The sequence below is a fragment of the Microcaecilia unicolor genome, chromosome 5 (genome assembly GCF_901765095.1).
Source record: "Microcaecilia unicolor chromosome 5, aMicUni1.1, whole genome shotgun sequence".
Taxonomy (NCBI): Eukaryota; Metazoa; Chordata; class Amphibia; order Gymnophiona; family Siphonopidae; genus Microcaecilia; species Microcaecilia unicolor.
Genome location: NC_044035.1, coordinates 265,061,276 through 265,088,746, shown reverse-complemented (window position 1 = coordinate 265,088,746; position 27,471 = coordinate 265,061,276).

The following is a 27,471-nucleotide window of genomic DNA, read 5'->3' as shown; positions in this document are numbered from 1 at the left end:
ATTTCTCATGAAAAAAAGCAATATATCAGCAAAGTATAATTTATTCACATACTTGTGTCTGTAGCAGCTGCCAGAATTCTGAGCAGCATGGTGCTGGACTAGTTAAGTAGTGTGGTTGCTATGTTAGTCCACATTAAAGTTTAATAAATAAAATGAAAACATAAACAGAAAATAAGGTGATACCTTTTTGCTGGATGAACGTAATATATTTTTACAAGCTTTCAGGTATCCTTCCTTTGGTCAGGGCAGTTAATGAAAATGCTGTTTATGAGGATCACTAAACAAAGATATGGGTGGGGGTACACTGTTTGGAGGGGCAGTTGCAGCCTGTTATGATATGCCCAGTGCTTTTTTGTGCCGGTACGCGCCGGTACAGCTTACCGGCACCTTTTTTTCCTAGGCTCATCTACCCGCCCTTAGCTCCCCAGCCCTGCTTTCCATTCCTGCCACTCTCGACGCCCCTTTTAAGCCTCCATCGAGTTCCAGTGCCCCAGTGCCACCTGCCCACCCTTAGCTTCCCGACAGCCCCCCTGTGACACGTTTAAATCTTTTATTTATTTATTTTTTACGTGAAGTCGCAGTGCCGGCATTAGTGAGAGGGCCAGGCTCACCTCCTCCTGCCTTCCCTTCGTTCCCTCTCAGTGTCCCGCCCTCGCGGAAACAGGAAACTACGTCACAGGAAGGTGTATGTACTTATGTAAGGTCAACGGTTAATAAGTCAGCTATAATTAGAGACTGGATTGAAAGCGAACAACTAGGTATGCTGTTTATATTAGAAATATGGCTGAACCTTCAAGACAATCCAGTCCTGCTTGACCTGTGCCCACTGGGATATAAAATAAAACACAACAGAACCAAAAAGAAAGGAGGTGGGGTTACCATAATATATAAATCCTTCTTCACAGTAGAACCTATAGCCGAACATGTATCTTCTACAATTGAAATTATGGCATGAAAAATCACAGACATAAAACTAACTGGTCAACTATGCTGCATACTTTTCTAACACCCTCCAGTAAATTGGTCCAAAGCCCAAGATGACTTCATGGAAATTGTATCAAACATATATACTAACTTCTCTGTTATCCTTCTACTAGGAGATATCAATCTACACTTAGAAAAACAACAGGACATTAACACAAAGTCTTTAACATACTTCCTGAACCAATGGAACCTCAAAACAGCAGCAGCCACTTCATCTCACACAAAAGGTCACCTATTAGATATACTAGCATACAGTTTCTCAACAAATAATAACCATACACTAGAAAATCATAACTAGGAGGAGGTGCTATGGTCAGATCATAACAAACTCTCTTTCACTGTTCACTGGAAAGAGAACAGTAAGAACAGGGAGCCAAGGACACCACACACTGTCATAACTAGAGGAAAAGTGGGTAATCACAGCTTCTGGTCAACAGCGCAGAATGATCAAACAAACATATCACCCAATAGCATACATTTCATGAGAAACTGGGATGAACTAAGCAGAAACACACTGAACAAAATAGCAACCACATCCTTGGTTTAACAATGATCTACTAGAGATGAAAAAACTTTGAAGGAAACTGGAAAGAAAATGGGCCAAAACCAAATCAGACATGAACAAACTAAATGGAGGAAAGCTCTAAGAACATACAAAACAACATAAAGAGAGCTAAAGTAGAATACTACAGCACATATGTGTGCCTAGAAGGAATTAAGATGAAAATGTCTATCAACTAATGAATAATGTATTAAACACCCAAGCTCTACAAGCATCAAATGAAACACCAACAACAGATGAGCTCACACACTATTTTGAGCAAAAAATAATAAAAATAAGATCAAATCTAGACGCAACACAAATATCCCTCACAGATTTCTTACACAAATGTGAAACCAACAACGATTATATCAAGGCAGACAGAATATAGTCCTCCTATAAAACACCTACAACCATCTCAGTTAAAGCACTATTGAGAAAATACGCATGTGAAAACTGTCTATTAGGCAGATACCCTAACTACATGATGAGAAACCCACCAGACTGGTTCTTTGAACGCTTCACTGAACACGTAGAATACATGTTCTCGAATGGTCATTTTCCTTCTGACAAGGGCAACATTATACTTATTCCAATTTCTAAAATTGCCAACAGTAAGATCAATGACCTCACAAACTATAGACCAATGGCTTCAATACCATTACCATAACCAAAAATGATGGAGGAACCAGTAGCACAACAATTAATGGAATACTTAACGCATTCTCTGTCTTTCATAACTCTCAATCAGGTTTCAAACCTTTACACGGCACTGAGACAGTCATAACTACACTGATAACAAAATTCAGAATACTAATAATAAGCCAAGGTCAAATAATCCTAATGTTACAATTTGATGTCAAACGCCTTTGTAGATCATACAACACTCTTGATCCTGCTTGACAACATAGGAATCACTGGTGCAGTAGCAGACTGGCTTAATGACTTTCTAAGACTATGATCCTATCTTGTCAAGATGTCTAACCAGTTTTCATCTTCCTGAATCTCTGAATATGAGGTGCCTCAGGGTTAACCAATATTGCCCATACTAGTCAATGTCATGATGGCTCCACTCGGCAAGAAATTGGAAAAAAATGGGTTTTAACCCATTTATATATACTGATATTGTTACTATTTACATACATTTCAATTACAATATTACAGAGATATTGGACAAGGTTAAAAAAAAGGGCTGGACCTTATGGAAATTGGGCTACAACTTTCAAACTCAAACTAAATAGAGATAAAACCAAACTCCTGGTTCTATACAGCTCGCACAACCCCACTATTTACCAAAACATCACAACCAACAAACATATCCTATTGAAACACAACTAAAAATACTGGGAATTATCCTCAATAAACATCACAACTAAAAATACTGGGAATTATCCTCAATAAACATCTGACTTTTGAAAACCAGGTTTCAGCAGTCCCATCAAAAACCTTCAAACCTCTATGAAAACTGAGAAGGATTAGAGATTATTTCCCCAGACAATCTTTCCATTTTATAGTGCAAGGTGCTGATACTGTCCCTACTAGACTATTGCAATGCAGCATATGTAGGGTGCAAAGAAAACATACTAAAATCGCTGCAGACCATCCAAAACACAGCAGCTAGACTGATACTCAAAAAGTCAAATTATGAAAGAGTAACCTCGCTATTAGAAATACTACACTGGCTCCCAATCAAAGCCAGATTATTTTTCAAATCCAGTACTATCATTTTCAAAATATTGTTTGGCATGTCTCATGCTTACATGCTAAACGTGATTGAACTATCACCAAGAAATGCAAATCCAGTAACCAGGGGTTGCCTATTACTCCACTTGTCCAACTGCAAAAACATAATCTAAAAATCCATCTATATGGTGGGATTCAGCTACCTGGGCTCTAAATTGTGGAACTCAATCCCCAAGGTCACAAGAAGCATCACACACTACCTCCAGTTTGGAAAAGACCTAAAGGCCTACCTCTAGAAGAAATTTTATGAATAACTATCACGAGTACTGATAATGTTCAATAATTCTTTTGTAATAACTATGCTCCACACAACTCTGTAACTGTAAAGCACCACACTAACCTCTAACAACTGCTAAATGTAAACAACATTGAAGCAAAACTTGTTTTTGGATAACTGTGAGATACAAGAATGAATAAATAAATAAATAAATAAATTATAGATTGTTAGCGGCAAGTTGCATTAGGGTATTTGCGTAGTAATGAGATGCAAAACATGCATTTGTATGTTTTGCATCTCATTGCCACTTAACTCATGACAACTTAAATATCACCTCGGTATTTTTTGTCAGTTGGTCTTTGGGCCGTTTAGGTCATATTAATGGTCAAATAACATGACTTAAGGCTCTAATGCTGCTCGATGAATTCCTCCCTTAGTCTGCCTAGTGGTAGGGCAAGCCCCATATACTGGAAGGTATAAGACTGTGGCATTTAGAAGTTGCAACTAAGAATGTTCCTTCTTCAATTTAAAGCAATACTGGAATGAAACCATGGGGCACTAAAGTTCAACCTCTACTCAATAGCTCTTCACTACAAAGCAGATAAGAAAACACACTAGCGGCTGATAGCAAATTAAAGCATTAGCAACTTTCTGTTTTCTGCTTCAACTTTTCTCTTCCTCCTTCTGCTTCTCACATAGTAGTTGCAGAAGTGATACACGCCATTCAATTGGTCAAGAATTGTACTGGCAATAAATCTAGATCTGCCGAGTTTGCTTTCTTCCATGCTTCAGCTGTCAGCCAACGTTCATTAGCTGCTATAAATGAACTGAAACATTGAAGCTGCAATGAAGAAAATTGTTTGCTGACATTCGCCATATTACTGAATTTCTGTTTCTTTTGCTATATTTATTATGTGCAAAAACTTGTCAGTGTCAGACTGCTATTTAAAAGCCATATAGGACAGGTTATGGGTGAACTCATAGTTCAGTGATACACTCCTCCTTATGAATAATTCTGATTACCTTTCTACAGAACCTTTGTGTGTGTATAAACTCTTCCTTCTCTTATATTCACAATCTAAATAGCAATGTTATCACTTGGAATAATTCATCCTGCAAATTGCACAGCCACAGTATCTAGCTGAGCCATTTTGAAGTTGTATGTGTTATGTGATGATGCATATTGTTTCGTTTGATATTATTCCCACCCATAATGATATCCAGAGAGATTGAGAAGGAAAGGAGAAGAATGTTTAAGAAGCACATAAGCTGCTGCAGATGTTTGTACTCTACTGTTCAAGAGTATGTTTTACAGTGTTTTAACCTAATTAAAGACTATTCCTCCTGGTAAAGGGTAAGTCAATGGAACACGTTTATAAATTATTCAGGAAAAGAGAAATTTATTAATGCCAATTTCTTTGGACTTTCTTTGCCTTCATGCTTTAGGACTAGAGTTCTTTGTAGCTGTCACCCCTGGTCTTCTTGGTGTTCAGAAAGGGCAGGTGGCTAAGGGGTTCATTGACTACACACAGCCACAAAGCTTCTTGACAGAGGCAGTTGCTGTGAAAAGTGAAGAAAACAAGTAAAGGATTGAACAAAGAGAAGAGCAGGAAAAAAAGTGAAAATGTCAGAATAGGGCAGGGAAGTCTAGAGAGGACAGAATCTATTCTTTCGTTGCATCTTCAGTTGTCCTGTGTGCCTAGTAAAGAGCTTCAAGTTCACTGTGAGATTAATGCCCATAGACTAATTTACAGTGAAAAGAGCAGAAGCAGAGACAGCAGCACGGAGGATTAGCACAACCAGAGGGCTTTGTTTGTAAAGGAAGTTCTTTGTTTTTAGAAGTTCCACTTTAATTACAAAGTTTCAGCACGATACTGTTGACTGAAAAATTAGTTCCTATGTGGCATTTAAAAATGTCCTTTTTTGGGGGGGGGGGGCGGGGTGCAATTAACATTAACTGAAATACTGATATATTTTACCATTGAACATTTATATATTTGTTGTAACACAAAAATAATGAAAACTGTATGTATTTTGCAGTTCTCTTAATTCCTTTGAGCCTCAAAGGTAGCTGGCCGGAAGAAAAGTTGCTTTGTCTAAGAATAAGAAATGTACATTATCTTCCTCACCTACTAAGATACAGGCATGTGCTGTGCAATAATCCTCCATTCAGCCTCTAACAGCATCCATTCTGGTCCTTGTCACAGGGGTCATTGAGTCTTCTCCATCTGTCTGGTTACCTCTTCAGAGCAGGCACAATTCATTTCTGCTCAAGAAGTTTAATGAGTTTGTCAAGGATTACTGTAAAGAACTACCATCTGTACAATATCAGCAGCCAAGTGTATCTCTGTCTTAGTCCACAGGCATTGCTCTTGTATGCCAAGGCATTCATTTATCTCATGAGCCCAAGGTCTCTCTGCTGGGGACATACACAGACAAAATATTTTTAGTTCAGTTTTGGAAAATGTGGCTTTTCCCCCCTAATTGTCTTTATTTTTTTTCCCCACACATTTATCTTAATGAAACGTTTAACACACATTAAAACTTTTAATGTGCATAAATCAAATTGAATACACATTAATTAGTAGGGTGAAGTGCACTAAATCAATTTTTCTGCAGACATGGAGGGGCATTTTCAATTTGATGTTTACGTAGGACTTTGGACAATTAGCACTAAAAGTCCCAATTCATATAGAAAATATAGCCATTGTCAAAACAGCAAAATGTCTTTTCTTTTTCAAAAACGGCCACATGCTAGATGGTTGTGTGCTTTGTGCGGTTATCTTTTTGTTCCATTAAAAAAAAAAAAACTCCAAGTGCAAAATGCACAAAATCAAACTATTGGGATGTTGGGGAAGCCAACAATCTTAGGAGACTGGTCACACAGACATCTCAGGAGAGCAATAGGGCACCTAGGAGGCACTGCTGTGGACTTCATTTAAAAGCTCCCAGGTACACATCTCATTCTTACCCCCTTATCTTGACGGCTGAGCTCTCCAAAACCCACCGCCCCCAACTGTACACACTACAGTAGCCCTTATAGGTGATAAGGTCATCTATATGTGGGTACAGTAAGTTTTTGGTCAGTTTTGGAGAGCTCACACTTTCCACCACAAGTATGACAGGTAGAGTGAGATATTGGCCTGAGACATCCTCTCTACAGTGTACTGCACCACTCCAAGGGGTCTGCTTGCTGTTCTAATAGAACTGGCTATAACATTGGAAGCTGTTATAGAGGCTGGTAAGTACTATTTTTATTCACACCTTTGAGGGGTGGGAGGGTGTCGGTGACCATTGGGGTCATCTGGTCATTTAGGGCAACTTTTTGTGCCTCCTTCATTCTAAAAACAAGTCTAGATCTAAACAAATTTTAGTCCTAGATGTTTTCATTTTGTTTCATTATGGCTATAAAACGTCCAAGGGTTAGGAATGCCCTGAGCCCGGCCCCTTGTGATTTGGACACACTGAGGATGAATTGCATAGATAAACTCCCCTCCGCTCCTCCCCTCCCCTCCTCTCCTCTCCTCAGCTGAAAGCCTGATGAGTCTGCAGCAGTTGCGTACCAAGGGGGGGGGCAGTGGGGGCGGTCCGCCCCGGGTGCACGCCGCTGGGGGGTGCCGCGCGTCTGTCGGCAACGCTAGTTCCCTGCTCCCTCTGCCTCGGAACAGGTTACTTCCTGTTCCGGGGCAGAGGGAGCAAGGAATGAGCGAAGCTGACAGGCGCGCGGCACCCTCCCCCCCCCCCCAGCAGGTAAAAATGCACCCGGGGGTGTCGTTTCGCCGGGGGGGGAGGTGTCCTTTCGCCAGGGGGGGGGGTCATGCTGCACCTGGGGGGGTGTCGCTGCACCCGGGAGGGGGGCGCATCGGCGATCCGCCCCGGGTGTTAGCCACCTTAAGAACACCACTGGTCTGCAGCTTCCCTGTCTCTGAGCATAGCCCTCCTGGCCTCACAATACATAGCCTTCTGGAAATTATAGTGAAATCCCTTTTAAAGGGACCAAGCATAAAGATACCTAAACTTGGACAAAAGACTCTCTCTGTTTTGTCCACTTTTCTGACTGCATATGCAGCAGCCCCCTGGCTACCTGCCACATTCCAGGTTAATTTTTTTAAATGGCCGTGTACTAATGCTAACATTCGTATATGGCCAGAAACTCAGCAAGTAGAAAATGCCTCTTATGGCTGCTCTGGAAATGGATTTAGCATGCATCAGGGGCAGACTGTTAGTGATCTGGGCCCCTGGATAATAATGATCATTGGGCCCCCTCCCCCTGCCATTAAGCTGCCAGTGCCCTTCTCAGATAGCTCTTCCTTTTCTCTTTTCTACCTTTTAACCTCCCTCCCCCTTTCAATCTCTCTCAAACCTTCCTTCCCAGTTTACCTTTCAACTTGTTTCTTTCACACAGCAGCTGCAGTGTTTCAGAGAAAGTTGCCTGTGCAGACCCCAGAGTCCATTCTTTGCGCACCCTTGTGGAAACAGAAAATTACATTATGAGGGCAGCACGCAGCAGAGAGGAGACTCCGGAGCAGGCACAGGCAACTTAACATTGCTGCTGCTGTCTTCAGTGGTAGAAGTAATTCCCAGTTACCCCTATCTGATTGGCAAATGCTCTCCCAAGGCCTGTGTCATTTTTCATTATGGATCAAACTTCAAAATAGTGGTAATCTTTGGAATGGATGGTATCAATGTAAAACAGAGTATCAGCAGGGTAGGAGCAAGACGGGATTACTTCTGCCCCTAACAACCATGGATGGAGTAAGGCATGGGGTAGAGATATCTGGAGGTGATGGGGCAGAATTGTATCTGACCAAAGGGGTGGCCCTTACCACATCCACCACCACCTATTTAGAAGGCGGTAAGGACTCCTGCTCTACTCCTGTGCTAATCAGGTAGTATGCAGTAATGTGCCTGCGCTACCCGGTTAGTATAGGCATGCCTACTCTCCACCCATGGGCATGCCTCCCACTCTGGAAAATAAAAAATATTTTCCAGTGTGGGATTAGCGCGCGCTAAGCGGAAAACTACTGCAGCATGCCTCAGTGCATCTCACAGTATTGCTTTTTTAGTGCATGGTAGGCCTGCATTAGGCCTACCATGCCTTAGTAAAAGTGTCCCTTAATATGGAAGCACTTATCACCTGCTGTTTACAAAGCACTTAGGGCTGCCAAATTAACCCCCCTTTTTATTAAACCGTGCTAGCAGCTGCTGTATGGCAATGCCGACACAGACCATTTAAAGTGAATGGGCTATGTCGGCATTAGGACATGGCAGCTGCTATCATGGCTTAGTAAACAGGGGGGGGGGGGGGTAAGTCAGCGTTATTCAGTTAGCACATGCTAATGTCACCATACTAGCTGAATAGCACTTCCATGCCTATTCTCTGTCCCCAAAATGCCCACCCCCCAAAAAATGATAAAATAAATACCACACGCTTAACATGTGAGATGGCAAAACGAATGCAGAATGCTTTAGTGCTTCCTACATTAGGCCATTTTTGCTGCATTAGATTGTGTTAGCGCCTAGTGCAGCTTAGTAAAAGAACCCCTAAATAAGTATAGCTCCTCAGTGTATATGCTTTTTTACTCGAACTTAGCAGAAATTGTCCCTATGTCAGGGACAGAGAGGGCATTGGAACAACATGTTCAGTTTGTATTTTCAAAGTACACATGTGGTTTTGCTCAGAAAAAGTACTCATAGAAAAAAGGTTTCCCATATATATACAGGCATGTTTTCCTAATGCTCTTCTCAAAGTGAACATGACCGTGGACTTGCAGCTACATAGGCAGTATGAAATTTACCAAGTGTTTACAACTCCTCTCAAATAAAATTATATAAATGGTTTTACTTAACTGTAACCCAAATTACCTAATATGTGTTTTACTAGTGCTATTGCTTTAACTGAAAACTCTTAACTTATAAAAATTCTCTTCACTCACCCCATTAATCTTAAACCTGTATGCATTACTTTAATGGATTTCATACATATAAAAAATGTCCTGTAGTAATATAAGTTCAGCTGATTCAAGGAAAATGTTTCAAATTATCATGTTCCTTCCACAAAAAAATCTATTGCATAATTTTAAAAATGCTTAAAAACTGTCGGGCCCCTTTTGCTAAGCTGTGCTAAAAAGTGGCCTGTGCTATTACTAGCACGATGGGTTTCCCACTTGCTGAGGCCACATTTTCCATTTGTTCAATTAATGGCCACATGCTAATTTTCCAATTAGCGTATGGCTATTAGCGTAGGAGATCCTATCTACATCTATTTAATTGGTGGTAAAGACTCCTGCGCTAACCACGTGCTAATCAGTTAGAGCGTGGCAATCAGCTGGACTAGCCGATTAGCACTCCGCACATTTACTCTCCACCCCCAAGCACGGCCTAAGTGCTAAAAGATATTTTCAATTTTTTAGCATGTGGGAAGTGTGTGTTGATTCCCAAACTACAGTGGGATGCCTTAGCACTGCCCGTGGTTCTCGTTTTTAACCGCAGCTTAGTAAAAGGACCCCTGTGTGAATGCCACAAACATTTTTATCCAGTCTCAATGGTGAAGTATTGAGAGACACACAGCAAAAGTGTCATTACCAATATTTGTTCAGGCAAAAAAAAATTAAACTAATTTCATCTACTACCTTATACAAATCCAAACTGCGCATTATACCTTGCTTGTACTGAAAGATAAGCAGCTATCAGCATGTATGCCAATGTACATGATTCTCTTACTGACTTGTCTACTTTTGTCTGCTTATGAATTGGTTGCTGATTGCTACAGCCACAGCAGACATAAATCTGGAGGAAAATCGGGCATATAGTCATGGTAAAAACAAAGTAAAACCAGTGCATTTTTTCTAGCAAAAAAGATGCCGGTATTCAAATGCTAGGTCACCCTTTAGGGGTGGGGTGATCACTGAGGGATCCACCTCACAATAGCCAGGACCCTGTACCCAGTCACAGAATCTATGACAAGGCAGAATTGGTGTGTAGAGCCTGAGCTCTTTCATTAAAACTTGGGGTCCATGGGTCAAATTTAGTAGAAAATGGAAAAGGTGCCGGTACTCAGTACTCCCAAGTACCCCCTCAAAAAAAGCACGGTGTAAAACACTATATCAAATAAATCCCTCACCCACATTATAATGGTTAAAACAAAGGGCTGAGATCCAGGAAAACCCAGCTTCAAATTAATCTTCTCCCGCTGCTACTCCTTGTGACCTTGGGCAAATCACTTCACTTTCCATTGCCTCATGTACTACTACTACTTATCGTTTCTATAGCGCTACTAGACTTAGGCAGCGCTGTATGATTGAACATGAAGAGACAGTCCCTGCTCGACAGAGCTTACAATCTAATTAGGACAGACAAACAGGACAAACAAGACATAAGGGAATATTAAAGTGAGGATGATAAAATAAGAGTTCTGAACAAGTGAATAAGGGTTAGGAGTTAAAAGCAGCATCAAAAAGGTGGGCTTTTACCTTACAAACAGACAGGTCAATATTCAGCCATCAGTAGTAAGCAGTTTTTTTTTTTTTTTTAATACTGACTGCCACCAGCTAGGTTCGACCTGGATATTCAGTGCTGGGCCAATTGCTGGCACTGGCATTAAATGTCCAGGTTAGTGGCAATATCCAGAAATTATGTGAGTAGATATTCAGTGTCATACCCACCAGGGCAGCCAAGATACAGAGCCGGGTCCGGGGCAGGGCCACCACAGCCGCCGCTCCCCACTCGTGACACAGCAGCTGCCGCCACCGCCCCTTGCTCGCTTGCTCAGGCCACCCCCGCCCGCTACCTTCCTGTGTCAGTACGTCTGCTACTCCCCGGCCTCCAAGGGGGGGAGGGATCCGCCGCTGGGGTCTGTCTCTCTCCTCCTCCTGTGTGTCAGGACTGGGTTATCACATTAATGCAATCACTCAGCTCCCAACAGGACTAGGAGAGAGACAGACCCCCCATGCCGGGACCCCCTTGGAGGCCAGGCCAGGGGAATTTTGCCCTCCCCCCTTTCTCCTGCCTTCTCAGTGGCCCTGGTACACACATAGTTAACCAGGCAAAGGTAGGACTGCTCTTTAAGCAATTCTACTTGCCCAGTTAGCTATGCAGGCACCAGAACTGAATATTACTAGTGCCTTTAAAATTCTGATAGCACCTGACTGTCCTTGGGTCACCCCAGCTTTCCCCAGACAGAGCTGTGGGAGTCAGAGAAGATATTCAGCAGCACTGCCTGATTAAATGTCACTGAATATCCCCTCCTAAGGTGCTCTGCATGATTTAACCAGGCAGGAGATTTACCTGCATATAACTTGCCTTGCACTACCGAAAAAAAAAAAAACAATAAGAAAATAAACAGAGGTCTGTCCCTCTGCAAAAACAGAATATATAGACAAAGAGCAATGGAATACTGTATATAATCAGCCAATAAAATAAACCAGTTATGTTTAAATAGCTTTTAATCCAAAATTACTTTAAAAACATTAGATCCATAAAAAGCATCAACTCCAAACAACTCTAAACAATACAGGATCAATAATCAGAAACAAAATATATTTCTTTTTCTATTTTTTTTTGTCTGAGTATTGCTTTGGGCCCAGTGTCTTCTGCTTTTCTCTGTTGTTGTTTTTTTTTTTTCTTAACTCTTTCCAGGGTCTCCTGTTCTTTGACATTTCTTCTCTCTCTCTATGTTTATTATCCATATTTCCTATGCATCCTTATCCATCCTGTCCAGTGTTTTCCCTCTGTGTTCCTGTCCCTATTCTCTCCCCATGTTACTACTACTACTACTTAACATTTCTAGAGCGCTACTAGAGTTACGCAGCGCTGTACAAATTAACGAATAAGGACGGTCCCTGCTCAGAAGAGCTTACAATCTAAAGGACGAAATGTCAAGTTGGGGTAGTTGAGATTTCCTGAGAAGAGGTGTAGTGATTAGGTGCCGAAGGCGACATTGAAGAGGTGGGCTTTGAGCAATGATTTGAAGATGGGTAGGGAGGGGGCCCGGCGTATGGGCTCAGGGAATTTGTTCCAAGCATGGGGTGAGGCGAGGCAGAAAGGGCGAAGCCTAGAGTTGGCGGTGGTGGAGAAGGGTACTGAAAGGAGGGATTTGTCTTGAGAGCGGAGGTTACGGGTAGGGACGTAAGGGGAGATGAGGGTAGAGAGGTAAGGAGGGGCTGCAGATCGAGTGCATTTGTAGGTGAGTAGGAGAAGCTTGAACTGTATGCGGTATCTGATCGGAAGCCAGTGAAGTGACTTGAGGAAAGGGGTGATATGAGTATATCGGTTAAGGCGGAAGATAAGACGTGCGGCAGAGTTCTGAATGGACTGAAGGGGGGATAGATGGCTAAGTGGGAGGCCGGTGAGGAGTAGGTTGCAGTAGTCAAGGCGAGAGGTAATGAGAGAGTGGATGAGAGTTCGGGTGGTGTGCTCGGAGAGGAAGGGGCGAAGTTTGCTAATGTTATAGAGGAAGAAGCGACAGGTCTTGGCTATCTGCTGGATATGCGCAGAGAAGGAGAGGGAGGAGTCGAAGATGACACTGAGGTTGCGGGCAGATGAGACGGGGACGATGAGGGTGTTATCAACTGAGATAGAGAGTGAAGGGAGAGGAGAAGTGGGTTTGGGTGGGAAAACAATAAGTTCAGTCTTGGCCATGTTCAGTTTCAGGTGGCGGTTGGACATCCAGGCAGCAATGTCGGATAAGCAGGCCGATACCTTGGCCTGGGTTTCCGCAGTGATTTCTGGTGTGGAGAGATAAAGCTGGGTGTCATCAGCATAGAGATGATAGTGGAAACCATGAGAAGAGATCAGGGAGCCTAAGGAAGAGGTGTAGATTGAAAAAAGAAGGGGCCCAAGGACAGATCCCTGAGGAACTCCAACAGAGAGCAGGATAGGGGAGGAGGATGAACCATGAGAGTGTACTCTGAAGGTATGATGGGAGAGATAAGAGGAGAACCAGGAGAGGACAGAGCCCTGGAACCCAAAGGAGGACAGTGTGTCAAGAAGTAGGTTGTGATTGACAGTGTCAAAAGCGGCGGATAGGTCGAGGAGGATAAGGATGGAGTAGTGACCTTTGGATTTGGCGAGGAACAGGTCATTGCAGACCTTAGATAGTGCCATTTCTGTTGAGTGTAGGGGGCGAAAGCCGGATTGAAGCAGATCGAGGATGGCATGAGTGGAGAGGAAATCAATGCAGCGGCTGTGAATGGCGCATTCAAGTATTTTGGAGAGGAAGGGTAGGAGGGAAATGGGGCAGTAGTTGGAGGGACAGGTAGGGTCAAGTGATGGTTTTTTGAGGAGTGGTGTGACCACAGCATGCTTGAAGGTGTCTGGGACTGTTGCAGTGGAGAGAGAGAGGTTGAGGATATGACAGATGGTGTTAAGTAAGTTGGTGGGGATGGGGTCTGAGGAACAGGTGGTGGATTTCAAGGAGGAGAGGAGATGGGCGGTTTCCTCCGGTGATAGCAGGAAAAGAGGAGAAGTAGGCCTGGGTAGGTTGGTTGAGACAGTGGGTTATAGGATGAAGAGGAGGAGAAGGTTTGGTGGTGAATTCGAGGTTGATCTTCAGGACCTTGTCACGGAAGTAGTCGGCCAGAGATTGGGGAGAGAGAGAGGGGGGGGGTGGGAGCGGAGGGCACTTTGAGAAGGGAGTTGAGGGTGGTGAAGAGATGACATGGGTTAGAGCTGAGGGAATTAGTCAGTTGGGTGTAATAGTCCTGTTTAGCGAGGAATAGGGAGGATTGGAAGGAGGATAGCATGAATTTGAAGTGAATGAAGTCAGTATGGGTGCGAGATTTCCTCCAGAGGCGTTCAGCCGAACGGGCGCAGGAGCGAAGGTATCGGGTGCAAGGGGTCAGCCAGGGCTGGGGATTGGTACGCTTTGTGGGACGGGAGATGGACAGTGCAAGGGTGTCTAGAGCAGAGGAGAGAGTGGCATTGTAAGTGGAGACAGCTTTGTCAACATCTTACTCTGTCCAGTATCCCCCTCATTGTCACTATCCTCTCCTCTGTATCCATAACATAACGTAACATAACAACTCATTCTTATATTCCGCAAATACTTCATAGAGGTTCACTGTGGGTTACAATTTAGAGATTGGAGAGTCAACCAAGAAGTACAATAATAGTTAAAATGTCAGATATTACCTAACCATTCAGTACAAATTTCTGGAGCATCACCCCTATGTGTCCCTGTCTCTGTGCTCCTTCCATGCCCAGGATCTCTTCTCTGTCTCCCTGTTCTTCCCCATGCCCACCTTATCTCCTCTTCCTTTCCTCTTGTAACACCAACCCCTGACTCTTTCCCTCCCTCCCTCCCTCCTTGGTCTGTCTGTCTGTCTCTCTCCCCCCCCCCCCCCTTAATTAGTCCAGGTTCTCTCTCTTTTCCTCTCTACCTCTCCAATCCAGCATCTGCCCCCTCTCTTCCCTCTCTCAGGATCCTCACCCTCCAGTCCTCCAAAGACTGCAGCAGGTTTGGCAAAAAGAGTACTGAAAGCTTGAATGCTGTCTCTTTTTGTTTAGCAGAGCTTTTCCTCTGTGCATCCCACTTTTAAGAAGTTGCATTAGAGAGGCGAGATGCACAGCAGAAAGGCTCTGCTGGCCAGAGAGAGAGAGAAAGAGAGGCAGCTTTTGGCACTCTCTCTGCCAAACCCAATGTAGCCTTTGGAGAACCGGTGGGTAGGTGAGGAGCTGGAGAGATACCAGATCCAGGTGCGAGGAGAGGAAAGGAAGGGAAGGGATGGTTAAGCTGCAGATTGTCCCTACCATTGGGCAGCCCTGGGCATTTTGATGAGCTCACTCAATGGTAGCTACACCACTGACCTAAAAATATACTTTCTCCTATAGTATTCAGCAAAGATAACCTTACAGTCTAGAACCTAGGAGTGTGACTAGTAATGCCAGCAAAGTTATGAATGCCTCCCTACTCAGCAATATGACACTTATTTTTGATGTGTTGTCTAAGACAAAGATTTTCAACCCCATCTCATATGTTGCAGGTAAATTAAGGTTTCAAGATTTTCGCAATGAATATGCATAAAAAAGTTAGTTTTTGAGCCACAGCAGTTTGAAGCGGTCAAGTGTTAGGCCCACCCTAAGCCTGCCCTAATCCTACCTTTGAAATGCCCCTGACATGACCCCTTGTGATTTGGATGCTTTGCAGACGAATTGCATAGATAGACATTTGCAAAACAGGTTTCATAAATACCGATTTGGACATTTTGAGAAGAAATTCATCCAAATGGTGCTTTGTGACACTTTTTGGATGTTTTTCTCTTTCAAAAATGAGCTTCAAAGTGTCAGAAAGCATAGATGTATGTTTTTTAAGGGGTCCTTTTACAAAGGTGCGCTGAAAAATGGCTTGCGATAGTGTAGGTGTGGGTTTTGGGCACGCTCCAATCCATTTTTCAGTGCACCTGTAAAAAAGGCCTTTTTAAAATTTTTGCCAAAAATGGACGTGTGGCAAAATCAAAGCTGACATGCGTCCATTTTGGATCTGAGACCTTACCGCTAGCGGTAAAGTCTCACGTGGTAATGACCTACACGTGTCAAGTGCCAGTTGGTGCGTGTCTGATACGCGTGGCCAAAAATAAAATTTATTTTTTGGATGCACATATCAGACGTGCGCCAAAAATGAAATTACAGCAAGAGCCACGTGGTAGCTGGGTGGTAACTCCATTGTGGCACATGTAGGGCGCATGTAGACGCTTACACGGCTTAGTAAAAGGGCCCCTAAAATAACTATCATAACTATTTATAGGCACATAAACCTGTATGTTCTGAAATACTAGCACATACACATTTATGATGCCATGTTGCTTCCATTGATAATTAAGACCTTTATGTTTCTGAAATGGATGATTCTGCCACACATAACGAGATCATAAACATCAATTTCACCATGAAGTGAGAGAGAGAGAGACAGACAGACAGAGAAAGAGATCAGCTTTGGATAATAAAACTTCATGTTATACTGAGGGAACAGATGACCTTAAAATGTCAATCTTGCACTGGATAAAAAATGAACTGCTATGTTATGAAATTTTGAATCCCATATTTTGAAGAGATTTGTTCTTGTTTGTCTACCATCTACAAGCAAAAACACACATGAATGTTTTTCTAGCTGTTATTTTCAAATCTATCACAGTAATAGATAGGAATTGTTTATATACACTCTTGCAGGTCTACAGAAAAATGTCTGTACACACAGAACATTATATAATGTGAGATAGTAACTTATAAAAAGGAGGAAAAAGCTCTTGGAAACTACTACCAACTGTTAAAATTTATAGCTATGGTAAATCTTCAATTATTGGTCATAAAAATACTTCTTACAAAGCGTGTAATAAATCAAAACAACAAGTGGAAGAGTAGCCTAATGTTTAGAACAGTATACTGAGAACCAAGGAAGCTTGGTTCAAATCGCACTGCTGGCCTTAGGCAAGTCATTTAACAGTCCATTGCACTGGATACAAACTTAGGTCATAAGCACCCACTATACCTGAATGTAGCTCACCTTGAATTACTGAGAAAAGCATGAGCTAAATCTAAATCACTAGAATATCTGTCTTTAAAAATGAATCCTTCACAGCAAGGACTGAGGAGAAAACCTAACAGAGGGATTTGTTACACAACTACCTGGTTTATTCTAACAAAACAAACTAACAAAAAATAACCATGGAGGTCTTTTACAAAGGCATGCTAGTGTTTTTAGCACGCACTAAAAATTCACGTGCGCTAAATGCTCAGATGTCTGTAGGACTATAATGGGTGTCTTAGCGTTTTGTGCATTCTAATTTTTAGCATGCACAGTGGTGTGCTGGAGCCGGCTCGCTCCGGCTCGCAAGAGCCGGTTGTTGAATTTTGTACCGACTTGCGAGCTGGTTGTTCCCTAGTGCGAGCCGGCTCTCCTCCCTCCCGCCCGCCTGTCCGATCGATCGCCTGCCCAATCCCTCACGTCACCGACCTCACCTGACTCTTCTAATTCTTCCTGCCCGCTACCAGCGCTGACTCTCCCCTGCTGGTTTGCGCTTTAAAAATGGCCGCCAAGACTTCCAGAGGCGGCCTCGCGAGACTTCTGCTGAAGTCTGGGCGGCCATTTTGAAGCACAAACCGGCAGGGGAGAGTCAGCGCTGGTAGGACAGACTCAGGCCCTCCTGAGACAACCTGTGGCTTTACCCCTGCCTGGCACTACAGCGCTGGTAGGACAGACTCAGGCCCTCCTGAGACAACCTGTGACTTTACCCCTGCCTGGCACTACAGCGTTTCACTATATATGGCATCCGTAAGAACATGAGAACATTTTCTTCCACTGCTGACATCCAGACTGGTAAGACCAACTCTACATTCATGTAAACTAAGAAATGGTAAGACAGTATTTCTACTTTGAATAAAATGTAATTCAAATGGTATACATTTGGTAGCATAGCACCAAACCTGCTTGCTGCACTCAAGAGGCAGGGTTCTACATCTCTGCTCTAAGAAAATATGGTTATGGTTTATGGTTTATTTCAGCTTTCTATACTGTCCTTCCTGGGAGCATCAAAGGGCAATTCACAATCAAGTACAAATAATTAGAAACATTGGCTAAACAGGGCAGGAGTAGTGACCAAGAAATTCGAATACAGTGACCAAGCTATACCAAACCATTGGTTCAACAGTCAGGAAGCAATATAAATGGCTAAACAAGGCAGCAGTATAGAAGCAATGATCCAGCTATAATGAACCGCTGGCCAGGCAGTGCAGAAACAATGTACAAAAGTACATAAGTATTTCAATACTGGAACAGACCAAATGTCCATCAGGCCCAGCATTCTGTTTCCAACAGTGGCCAATCCAGGTTGCAAGTACCTGGCAAGATTCCAAAACAGTACAATACATTTTATGCAGCTTATCCTAAAAATAAGCAGTGGATTTTCCCCATGTCCATTTTAATGATGGCTTATGGACTTTTCTTTAAGGAAGCTAGCCAAACCTTTTTTAAACCCTACTAGGCTAACTGATTTTACTACATTCTCTGGCAACGAATTCCAGAGTTTAATTACACATTGAGTGAAGAAATATTTTTTCTGATTCGTTTTAAATGTACTACTTTGTAGCTTCATTGCGTGCCCCATAGTTCTTGTATTTTTGGAAAGCGTAAACAAGCGAATCACGTCTACCCGTTCCACTCCACTCATTATTTTATAGACATGTATCATATCTCCCCTCAGACACCTTTTCTCTAAGCTGAAGAGCCCTAGCCGCTTTAGCCTTTCCTCATAGGGAAGTCACTGGGAAGTTACTGGGTCACTGGGTATTGATGCATGCAGGGCAGGGGAGAGAAGGGTCGCTGCTGGGTATGGGTGCATACAAGGCAGGGGAGAGGAGGGTCACTGCTGGACATGGGTGGATGGAGGGCAGGGGAAAGGAGGGTCACTGGGTATGGGTGCATGCAGGGCAGGGGGAGAGAAGGGTTGCTGGACATGGGTGGATGGAGGGCAGGGGAGGGGAGAGGAGAGGAGAGAGAAGAAATGCTGGACATGGATGGAGGGGAGGGAAGAGTGAGGAAGGAGATGAGATGAGGGAAAAGGAAGAGAGGAGAAAAACTGCACATGGGTGAAGAAAATAGGCAGAAGCTGAGGTCCAGAAATGAAGAAGAAAGGAGGAAAGGAAAGAAATAAATGGAAAGGAAGCCCTGGAAACGGAGTTAAGAGGATAGATAGCAGCAGAATCGGATACTGGGCCAGCATGATCAGAAAAGCAGTCACCAGACAACAAAGGTAGAAAAAAATCATTTTATTTTCATTATAGTGTTTGGAATATGTTCACTTTGAGAATCAGGTGCTCAACATTAAAAGTTTATATTTATTTACTTATTTATGGCATTTTATCGCACATTAAACATGAATTAGATTGGAACCTGGGATCGTTTAATTTTTTTTTCCTGGAGTAATGCATTGCCACCCCCCCCCCCCCTCCAGGCTCTCTCCCCAGCTATAGCCAGCTTTGCAATTTGGGGGGGGGGGGGGCGCAGAGGGGGACGGGGGGGGGGGACGCAGAGGGGGACCGGGGAGAGAGCCTGTTGTTAAACATTTACCAGCACACCACTGAGCATGCACTAGAAACACTAGTATGCCTTTGTAAATGGTGCCCCAAGTGGGTAACATACCTACATTTGCCACAACGTTCACTTCAACTGCTTATCACTATCTGTGCTTGAACACTGCTAAATAATTCGCTGATACTTCTGAGCTTCCAATCTGCAAGTTTTCTTAATCATGTGGCTAAACAAAGATCTTCTGATAGATAATTCATAGAAGAATACACCAGTCAATGTTTGAATTCAATGCCATTTCCTCAGTCACCTCCTCTACTTGATTTTGGTACTATGTTCAAAAAATAATAATTTTTCAGTAAATAGAAAAATGCACATCTTCTGTCTCCCTTCAATGCATTATTAGGACAGTTTACAATAAACCACGAATGTGAAAACAAAATAACAGAAAAAAAAATCAAAACCAGCAGAAGTGAAGAACACTATATAGCCACGCAATAGAGAAGACAAGGAAAGTAGGAAGAAAAGAGACACTTTCAGCAATGATAAATAAACATAAACAGAAAGGAAGAAAAAAAATCTTAAGACCAGATTTAAATGTCTTCTAAGAACTCTCCAACCAAAGATCTTTAGGCAAGCATTCCAAAGCAAAGGTGCTAGGATGTAAAATGGTGAACTATGTGTGCCTTCCAATAGAGTTTGGGAAAGCAGTGGAATAACCAAAGTTTATCAATTTGAGATCTATGAGAACAAATGGGATCATATAGTATTAGTGTGTTAAAGAATGGCAGAATGAGGTGTAGTAATTTGAATTTATCTCTATAGGCCATAGGTGACCAATAGCTTTCATTAAGGAGAGGTGTAACATGATTGAAATATTTGGTAGATTGAATTAGCCTAACATCTGTGTTCTGGACTATTTGGATTCTGTAAAATAAGGTCAATGGAAAACCATCATTATAGGTGACATTGTAATAGTCTAATTGGGATATGACTAAGGCATGTACCAAGATGTGAATGGCCTTTGTGTCTAAAAACATCCATATACAGTAAATCTTTTTTCCTAAGGCTAAAAACAAGATTTGGCTATTGCAGAGATCTGATGATTATAACAGGGCCCTGAGTCAAGAATGCAACCTACTGTAAAACTTTCAAAGAGTCGTGCAAGAGCAAGTTGATGACCCATTATTATAGGAACCAGACTGAGAGAAGGTTGCCACCCTATGATTCACATAAGTACATAAGTAATGCCATACTGGGAAAAGACCAAGGGTCCATCGAGCCCAGCATACTGTCCACGACAGCGGCCAATCCAGGCCAAGGGCACCTGGCAAGCTTCCCAAACGTACAAACATTCTATACATGTTATTCCTGGAATTTTGGATTTTTCCAAGTCCGTTTAGTAGCGGTCTATGGACTTGTCCTTTAGGAAACCGTCCAACCCCTTTTTAAACTCTGCTAAGCTAACCGCCTTCACCACTTTCTCCGGCAACGAATTCCAGAGTTTAATTACACGTTGGGTGAAGAAAAATTTTCTCCGATTTGTTTTAAATTTACTACACTGTAGTTTCATCGCATGCCCCCTAGTCCTAGTATTTTTGGAAAGCGTGAACAGAAGCTTCACATCCACCTGTTCCACTCCACTCATTATTTTATATACCTCTATCATGTCTCCCCTCAGCCGTCTCTTCTCCAAGCTGTATAGCCCTAGCCTCCTTAGTCTTTCTTCATAGGGAAGTCGTCCCATCCCCGCTATCATTTTAGTCGCCCTTCGCTGCACCTTTTCCAATTCTACTATATCTTTCTTGAGATGCGGCGACCAGAATTGAACACAATACTCAAGGAGCGGTCGCACCATGGAGCGATACAACGGCATTATAACATCCTCACACCTGTTTTCCATACCTTTCCTAATACCCAACATTCTATTCGCTTTCTTAGCCGCAGCAGCACACTGAGCAGAAGGTTTCAATGTATTATCGATGACGACACCCAGGTCCCTTTCTTGGTCCGTAACTCCTAACGTGGAACCTTGCATGACGTAGCTATAATTCGGGTTCTTTTTTCCCACATGCATCACCTTGCACTTGCTCACATTAAACATCATCTGCCATTTATCCGCCCAGTCTCCCAGTCTCGTAAGGTCCTCTTGTAATTTTTCACAATCCTGTCGTGATTTAACGACTTTGAATAACTTTGTGTCATCAGCAAATTTAATTACCTCGCTAGTTACTCCCATCTCTAAATCATTTATAAATATATTAAAAAGCAGCGGTCCTAGCACGGACCCCTGAGGAACCCCACTAACTACCCTTCTCCATTGTGAATACTGCCCATTTAACCCCACTCTCTGTTTCCTATCCTTCAACCAGTTTTTAATCCACAATAGGACATTTCCTCCTATCCCATGACCCTCCAATTTCCTCTGTAGCCTTTCATGAGGTACCTTGTCAAACGCCTTTTGAAAATCCAGATACACAATATCAACCGACTCCCCTTTGTCCACATGTTTGTTCACTCCTTGAAAGAATTGAAGTAAATTGGTCAGGCAAGATTTCCCCACACAAAAGCCATGCTGACTTGGTCTCAGTAATCCATGTCCTTGGCTGTGCTCTGTAATTTTGTTTTTAATAATAGCCTCTACCATTTTCCCAGGCACCGACGTCAGACTCACCGGTCTATAATTTCCCGGATCTCCCCTGGAGCCTTTTTTAAAAATGGGCGTTACATTGGCCACCCTCCAATCTTCCGGTACCACGCTCGATTTTAAGGATAAGTTGCATATCACTAGCAGTAGCTCCGCAAGCTCGTTTTTCAGTTCTATCAGTACTCTAGGATGAATACCATCCGGTCCAGGAGATTTGCTACTCTTCAGTTTGCCGAACTGCCCCATTACGTCCTCCAGGTTTACCGTGAAGTCAGTAAGTTTCTCCGACTCGTCCGCTTGAAATACCATTTCAGACACCGGTAACCCACCCAAATCTTCCTCGGTGAAGACCGAAGCAAAGAATTCATTCAGTCTCTCCGCTACGTCTTTGTCTTCCTTGATCGCCCCTTTTACTCCTCGGTCATCCAGCGGCCCAACCGATTCTTTTGCCGGCTTCCTGCTTTTAATATACCGAAAAAAATTTTTACTATGTTTTTTTGCCTCTAATGCTATCTTTTTTTCATACTCCCTCTTGGCCTTCTTAATCTGCGCCTTGCATTTGCTTTGACACTCCTTATGCTGTTTCTTGTTATTTTCAGACGGTTCCTTCTTCCATTTTCTGAAGGCGTTTCTTTTAGCCCTAATAGCTTCCTTCACCTCACTTTTCAACCAGGCCGGGTGTCTTTTGGACTTCCGTCTTTCTTTTCTAATTTGCGGAATATGTATGGCCTGGGCCTCCAGGATGGTATTTTTGAACAGCGTCCACGCCTGTTGTACAGTTTTTACTCTCTCAGTTGCCCCCCTAAGTTTTTTTTTTACCGTTCTTCTCATTTTATCATAGTCTCCTTTTTTAAAGTTAAACGCTAACGTATTTGACTTTCTGTGTACAGTTACTTCAAGGTCGATGTCAAAACTGATCATATTATGGTCACTGTTATCAAGCGGCCCCAGTACCATAACGTCCCTCACCAGATCATGCGCTCCACTAAGGACCAAGTCTAGAATTTTTCCTTCTCTCGTCGGCTCCTGCACCAGTTGCTCCATAAAGCTGTCCTTGATTTCATCAAGGAATTGTATCTCTGTAGCGTGTCCCGATGTTACATTTACCCAGTCTATATTTGGATAATTGAAGTCACCCATTATTATCACATTGCCCATTTTGTTCGCGTCTCTGATTTCTTTTATCATTTCTGTGTCTACCTGCTCATCCTGGCGAGGCGGACGGTAGTACACTCCTATCACCATTTTTTTTCCCTTTTATACATGGAATTTCAACCCACAGTGATTCAAAGGTGTGATTTGTGTCCTGCTGAATTTGTAATCTATCTGAGTCAAGGCTCTTGTTAATATACAATGCTACCCCTCCACCAGTCCGGTCCACCCTATCATTACGATATACTTTGTACCCCGGTATGACAGTGTCCCACTGGTTATCCTCCTTCCACCAGGTCTCAGTAATGCCTATTATATCCAATTTTTCATTTAGTGCAATATATTCCAACTCTCCCATCTTATTTCTTAGACTCCTAGCATTTGCATATAGACATTTCAGAGTATGTTTGTTGTTCTTATTTGCATGATGCTTAGTACCTGACACTATTGATTTGACATCTTTTGTCTGATCTTTAGTTGTATTTAAGGGCACCTGGCCTACCACGGTCTGTTGTGTAACCTCACTATCCAGAAACCCTATCTTCCCTGTTTGTGAGGTATCTTTGCAAGATACCTTTTCCCGAACCATGCGCTTTTGAGCGACTGTCGGCCTTCCCCCCATTTCTAGTTTAAAAGCTGCTCTATCTCCTTTTTAAATGCCGACGCCAGCAGCCTGGTCCCACCCTGGTTAAGGTGGAGCCCATCCTTTCGGAATAGGCTCCCCCTTCCCCAGAATGTTGCCCAGTTCCTAACAAATCTAAAACCCTCCTCCCTGCACCATCGTCTCATCCACGCATTGAGACTCTGGAGCTCTGCCTGTCTCTTGGGCCCTGTACGTGGAACAGGTAGCATTTCAGAAAATGCTACCCTAGAGGATCTGGATTTGAGCTTTCTACCTAAGAGCCTAAATTTGGCTTCCAGAACCTCTCTCCCACATTTTCCTATGTCATTGGTACCCACATGTACCAAGACAGCAGACTCCTCCCCAGCACTATCTAAAATCCTATCTAGGTGACGCGTGAGGTCCGCCACCTTCGCACCAGGCAGGCAAGTCACCAGGCGATCCTCACGTCCACCAGCCACCCAGCTATCTATATGCCTAATGATCGAATCACCAACTACAACAGCTGTCCTAACCTTTCCCTCCTGGGCAGCACTTGGAGACATATCCTCAGTGCGAGAGGATGTACTGCTATTAAAATGTAATCATTCTCTGTGATCCATTCAGAGATTTTTTGACCTCATGTTCAACAGCATGAGGTCCCACTGCCTAGGACTGATGATGTGCAATAACTGAACATCATTCACAACTGGTAGCAGCTGATGCCTTTAGACTGAATAAGGGTTGTATAGGAGCTTAATAATATATTAAAGAGGTCTGGAGACAGTGAAGACCCTTGTAGAACCCCACAGGTCACCTATTGATGACCTAAGAACTCAGAATTGAAACTACCAAATAAGATTGAGCAGATAGAAACTATCAGAAACAACTAAATAGCCTATCATGCAAACCTAGATTGAATAAGGGTTGTATAGGAGCTTAATAATATATTAAAGAGGTCTGGAGACAGTGAAGACCCTTGTAGAACCCCACAGGTCACCTATTGATGACCTAAGAACTCAGAATTGAAACTACCAAATAAGATTGAGCAGATAGAAACTATCAGAAACAACTAAATAGCCTATCATGCAAACCTAGATTGAATAGCCTAGTCAGTAGCATGTTGTTTTCAGTAAGACTGAATACTGCTGTCAAGTCGACTAGAAGACCCACTTTACCTGGGTTCAGTTGCTCCCTGACATTACTGAATATAGCGAGATGTCTTTGTATTGTAATAATCTCTAAAACCAAACCAATGGAGGTGAAGGAGCTCGTCTTATCAAAATGTGGCCTTCTCTAGAATTTTCACAATAAACAGGATATTGGCAATTGGGTGATAGTTTGTGAGATCAGACAAATTAAGAATTTTTTTAAATAAGAGGGCACATGAAATCTTCTTTAAAAATGTTTGGTAAGAAAAAAAACTGAAGACACACTCTTGGTAAGAAAAAAAACTGATGACACAGTCTTGTGGATTAAGGAAAGAATTGAGGGGAACAGTTCAAGGGTAGAATTTTTAATTAAGAATGCTAATAAGGGATCAAGATCAGAGGAAGATGCTGACATAGAGCTGAGGATTCCTTCTTTAAAGGAATGACCCTCTGGACCTTGAGTCACGGTCAGTTTCGCAGTCATAAGAAAAGTTATCATCTTCTCCTTTGCCAGAAGTGGATAACAAGTCACATATTAAAGGACCATGTAACTGCTGAATTTTAGAGGTGAAGAAATTTGCCAAATTTGCAGAATAACATTATTGGGATATGCCCAAATCCTGACCTTTGGCAGAAGTAGCAAGAGTATTAAGAACATTAAAAAGATTCTTTGATGGTTAGTTAGCATGATCATGTCTAAATAATTATCTTTCTTAGCCAATTTAATTGCTTGTAAATTGTAAATTGCTTTAAAAAGGAGTGGAGGAGTGGCCAGAACACCAGTCTTGACATCCAGAGGTTCAAATCCCACTGCTGCTCCTTGTCATCTTGGGCAAGTCACTTAACCCTCCATTGCCTCAAGTACAAACTTAGATTGTGAGCCCTCCTGGGACAGAGAAATATCCAGTGTACCTGAATGCAATTCACCTTGAGCTACTACTGAAAAAGATGTGAGCAAAATCTAAATAAATTAAATAAATAAATTAGCTCTTCCCGTGTACTTAGAAAGGGCTTCAGGTGACTGCAATTTACATCATATCTGCTTGGTTTTTCTCGTGTACTCTTTCTGTTGTGTTCTGATATTTTCAGTTTAAAATGCCAGCTTACCTTACCTTCATGGACATTTTCACAGGGAGATGGATTTACATAAAGGACCAAATCAGTAGCAAAGGTTGTCATTTGTCTCAGTTTGTATGTAGGTTTATCAACTGAATTAATTAATTCCTTCACTAGAACTGTAACTCAAAGTGCAAAACAATGGCCACATTTAAAGAGATCCAAAATTTGGAATAATTTAATGTTCTCCAGTTAGTTAGGTTTATTAATAGGTATTCTGTGCTAATTTTTGGTTCGTGGTAAAAATCAGCTGTAGGTAAATGCTGAGATGCCCATTATATTCCTATGGGCATCTTGGTGTTTACCGCCAGCTGATTTCTACTGTGAGCTAAAAACGCTACTGCGTCTTTGTTAACAGACCCCCTTAATTTGCTTTTGTTTCTCCAGGCCCGGGAGAAGGCCGCTCCCGGGCCCCCCTCCACCCGTCACCGGGCCCTCTGCAATGACCTTAAGCGCCTCACCTTCGAAAGCGCAGCAAGTAGCGGCAGACCACTCATTCCTTCCGTGTCCTGCCCTCGCGGAAGTTACGTCAGGCGAGGGCAGGACACGGAAGGAAGGAGTGGTCTGCCACTGCTTGCTGCGCGTTCGAAGGTGAGGCACTTAAGTTCAATGCCAGGGAGTGACGGAGGGGGGCCGGACTGCGGCGGTGGCACCACCCCCCCCCAGAGGCCTGGGCCTAGGGAATTTTGTCCCCCTGTCCCCCCCTCTCGGCGGCCCTGGTTCCAGATGTTGATAACATTAGGATAGCAGATTTCACTAATCAGAAAAAGGATAATGAGGGGTCAATATATTCTTTCAAAAGAGTGATCATTTAGGGGCCCTTTTACAAAGCAGTGTTAGGGCTACCACACGGGTAGCCCATGGCAAAACAGCACTACTTTGGGGCACCCCCTGGCATTCTGTGGTAGTTTTGTGTTTGCTGCACAGTGTTCTCACACCAGAAAATATTTTTCTATTTTCTAGCGTGGAGGCGCAGCGTAGGCATGCCTAGAGGTAATCGTCTATTGTCCCATGCTGTCCGATTACCGCTGGGTTAGCACACGAACCCTTACCACTTTCTACATAGGTGACAGTAAGGGCTTAGGCAGTAATTCGCCACACGCCAATATTTTTATAGGCGCATGGCCATTTACAACTTCCATTTAAAATAATGGAAATTATGGCTGCGGTAATAAGTGGCCTCTGCATGCGGCAATTTCATGCGCCCGCACTACTGCAGGCCACTTTTAACTGCAGGAACCCTAAATGACAATGCCCCTGAAATGAAAAACTGTTATTATACCCCTCCAAAATTACCATAA